The following is a 4,347-nucleotide window of genomic DNA, read 5'->3' on the forward strand; positions in this document are numbered from 1 at the left end:
ATCTTAACTCATTTTAATCATATTTTGACAGAAGTGCTGTAGCAAAAAATCCACTTAATGTCTTTACTTTACCCTATTACTTCTATGGTTATTGAGAAAAACAAACTACATTGACTCCAGAAGAGCAAATCAGGTGTTCTAACAAATAATTTATCAAAATAATCTTTCCAGCTTACACTTTGGTGATGCAATAAGACAATGATTTTGTAAGAAAAATCTTCAAACTTCAAAAAGTTTTTCTTAATTCCTTACCTTTGTACTGATAAGATAACACCTGGTTTTAACATAACACAGGCTTTCACTTAAAAATGCTGCTAGGTTGCATTCTGCTGATTAGATATCACCAGGAACAACATTAACCTTCAGGTATTTTCTAATTGTTGAATAAATTGGCTTAAATCAAATTAAACTCACTTTAGAGTTAATTGTTTCAGATAAAGTCTTGAACCCAACCATAAAATAGGTAGTTTGACATGTTGACTTCTCTACCTAAAATTCCCCAAAATTTGACTAATAGAAGATTCTCGTCCCTGGGTGGGATTGAACCACCAACCTTCCAGTTAACAGCCGAACGCGCTAACCAATTGCGCCACAGAGACCCTATGTGATACATAAACAAACAACACCTAAGAAAGATTGATCTGGAAAGTTTCCTTGCCAAAGTTTATAAAGTCTCTAAACTGGACAGTTATTTTAGGATTTTTCGTTAATTAAAAGGAACACATTGCCATGTTCTTGAGATGAATCAACCCGTCTTGAGTTCTAAGCACTTCCATGAGCAGCAGAGTGGCGCAGCGGTAGCGTGCTGGGCCCATAAGCCAGAGGTCGATGGATCGAAACCATCCTGTGCTATTTTCATTTATCAAATCTAAATTTGGGATTGCTATTTTGACTTTTTTGGTCTTTGCTTATAGAAGAAAATCCATTATCATCTTAACTCATTTTAATCATATTTTGACAGAAGTGCTGTAGCAAAAAATCCACTTAATGTCTTTACTTTACCCTATTTCTTCTATGGTTATTGAGAAAAACAAACTACATTGACTCCAGAAGAGCAAATAAGGTGTTCTAAAAAGTAATTTATCAAAATCATCTTTCCAGCTTACACTTTGGTGATGCAATAAGACAATGATTTTGTAAGAAAAATCTTCAAACTTCAAAAAGTTTTTCTTAATTCCTTACCTTTGTACTGATAAGATAACACCTGGTTTTAACATAACACAGGCTTTCACTTAAAAATGCTGCTAGGTTGCATTCTGCTGATAAGATATCACCAGGAACAACATTAACCTTCAGGTATTTTCTAAATGTTGAATAAATTGGCTTAAATCAAATTAAACTCACTTTAGAGATAATTGTTTCAGAGAAAGTCTTGAACCCTACCATAAAATAGGTAGTTTGACATGTTTACTTCTCTACCTAAAAATCCCCAAAATTTGACTAATAGAAGATTCTCGTCCCTGGATGGTATTGATCCACCAATATTCCAATTAATAGCCGAACGTGCTAACCAATTGTGCCACAGAGACCCTATATGAGACATAAACAAACAACAGCTAAGAAACATTGATCTGGAAAGTTTCCTTGCCAAAGTTTATAAAGTCTCTAATCTGGACAGTTATTTTAGGATTTTTTGTTAATTAAAAGGAACACATTGCCATGTTCTTGTGATGAATCAACCCTTCTTGAGTTCTAAGCACTTCCATGAGCAGCAGAGTGGTGCAGTAGAAGCGTGCTGGGCCCATAACACAGAGGTCGATGGATCGAAACCATCCTCTGCTATGTGCTATTTTCATTTATCAAATCTAAAATTGGGATTGAAATTTTGACTTTTTTGGTCTTTGCTTATAGTTGAAAATCCATTTTCATCTTAACTCATTTTAATCGTATTTTGACAGAAGTGCTGTAGCAAAAAATCCACATAATGTCTTTAATTTACCCTATTACTTCTATGGTTATTGAGAAAAACAAACTACATTGACTCCAGAAGAGCAAATCAGGTGATCTAACAAGTAATTTATCAAAATCATCTTTCCAGCTTACACTTTGGTGATGCAATAAGACAATGATTTTGTATGAAAAATCTTCAAACTACAAAAAGTTTTTCTTAATTCCTTACCTTTGTACTGATAAGATAACACCTGGTTTTAACATAACACAGGCTTCCACTTAAAAATGCTGCTAGGTTGCATTCTGCTGATTAGATATCACCATCAACAACATTAACCTTCAGGTATTTTCTAAATGTTGAATAAATTGGCTTAAATCAAATTAAACTCACTTTAGAGATAATTGTTTCAGAGAAAGTCTTGAACCCTACCATAAAATAGGTAGTTTGACATGTTGACTTCTCTACCTAAAAATCCCCAAAATTTGACTAATAGAAGATTCTCGTCCCTGGGTGGGATTGATCCACCAATATTCCAATTAACAGCTGAACGTGCTAACCAATTGTGCCACAGAGACCCTATATGAGACATAAACAAACAACAGCTAAGAAACATTGATCTGGAAAGTTTCCTTACCAAAGTTTATAAAGTCTCTAATCTGGACAGTTATTTTAGGATTTTTTGTTAATTAAAAGGAACACATTGCCATGTTCTTGTGATGAATCAACCCTTCTTGAGTTCTAAGCACTTCAATGAGCAGCAGAGTGGTGCAGCAGAAGCGTGCTGGGCCCATAACCCAGAGGTTGATGGATCGAAAGCATCCTCTGCTATGTGCTATTTTGATTTATCAAATCTAAAATTGGGATTGCTATTTTGACATTTTTGGTCTTTGCTTATAGTAGAAAATCCATTATCATCTTAACTCATTTTAATCATATTTTGACAGAAGTGCTGTAGCAAAAAATCCACTTAATGTCTTTACTTTACCCTCTTACTTCTATGGTTATTGAGAAAAACAAACTACATTGACTCCAGAAGAGCAAATAAGGTGTTCTAACAAGTAATTTATCAAAATCATCTTTCCAGCTAACACTTTGGTGATGCAATAAGACAATGATTTTGTAAGAAAAATCTTCAAACTTCAAAAAGTTTTTCTTAATTCCTTACCTTTGTACTGATAAGATAACACCTGGTTTTAACATAACACAGGCTTTCACTTAAAAATGCTGCTAGGTTGCATTCTGCTGATTAGATATCACCAGGAACAACATTAACCTTCAGGTATTTTCTAAATGTTGAATAAATTGGCTTAAATCAAATTAAACTCACTTTAGAGATAATTGTTTCAGAGAAAGTCTTGAACCCTAACATAAAATAGGTAGTTTGACATGTTGACTTCTCTACCTAAAATTCCCCAAAATTTGACTAATAGAAGATTCTCGTCCCTGGGGGGAATTGAACCACCAACCTTCCGGTTAACAGCCAAACACGCTAACCAATTGCGCCACAGAAACCCTATGTGAGACATAAACAAACAACTGCTAAGAAAGATTGATCTGGAAAGTTTCCTTGCCAAAGTTTATAAAGTCTCTAATCTGGACAGTTATTTTAGGATTTTTTGTTAATTAAAAGGAACACATTGCCATGTTCTTGTGATGAATCAACCCTTCTTGAGTTCTAAGCACTTCCATGAGCAGCAGAGTGGTGCAGCAGAAGCGTGCTGGGCACATAACCCAGAGGTCGATGGATCGAAACCATCCTCTGCTATGTGCTATTTTCATTTATCAAATCTAAAATTGGGATTGAAATTTTGACTTTTTTGGTCTTTGCTTATAGTTGAAAATCCATTTTCATCTTAACTCATTTTAATCGTATTTTGACAGAAGTGCTGTAGCAAAAAATCCACATAATGTCTTTAATTTACCCTATTACTTCTATGGTTATTGAGAAAAACAAACTACATTGACTCCAGAAGAGCAAATCAGGTGATCTAACAAGTAATTTATCAAAATCATCTTTCCAGCTTACACTTTGGTGATGCAATAAGACAATGATTTTGTATGAAAAATCTTCAAACTACAAAAAGTTTTTCTTAATTCCTTACCTTTGTACTGATAAGATAACACCTGGTTTTAACATAACACAGGCTTCCACTTAAAAATGCTGCTAGGTTGCATTCTGCTGATTAGATATCACCATCAACAACATTAACCTTCAGGTATTTTCTAAATGTTGAATAAATTGGCTTAAATCAAATTAAACTCACTTTAGAGATAATTGTTTCAGAGAAAGTCTTGAACCCTACCATAAAATAGGTAGTTTGACATGTTGACTTCTCTACCTAAAAATCCACCAAAATTTGACTAATAGAAGATTCTCGTCCCTGGGTGGGATTGAACCACCAACCTTCCAGTTAACAGCCGAACGAGCTAACCAATTGCGCCACAGAGACCCTATG

The 4,347-nt window shown here is 34.4% G+C and overlaps 1 non-coding gene across 1 annotated transcript; it reads right to left on the reverse strand.

Annotated features, from left to right (window-relative positions):
- Positions 1-525: 525 nt before the first annotated feature.
- Positions 526-599, reverse strand: TRNAN-GUU (transfer RNA asparagine (anticodon GUU)). Its single transcript has one exon. It is a non-coding gene; the product is annotated as a tRNA-Asn (tRNA).
- Positions 600-4,347: the final 3,748 nt, after the last annotated feature.

Source organism: Taudactylus pleione, unplaced genomic scaffold (assembly GCF_031769625.1).
Source record: "Taudactylus pleione unplaced genomic scaffold, aTauple2 ptg000134l, whole genome shotgun sequence".
Lineage (NCBI taxonomy): Eukaryota > Metazoa > Chordata > Amphibia > Anura > Myobatrachidae > Taudactylus > Taudactylus pleione.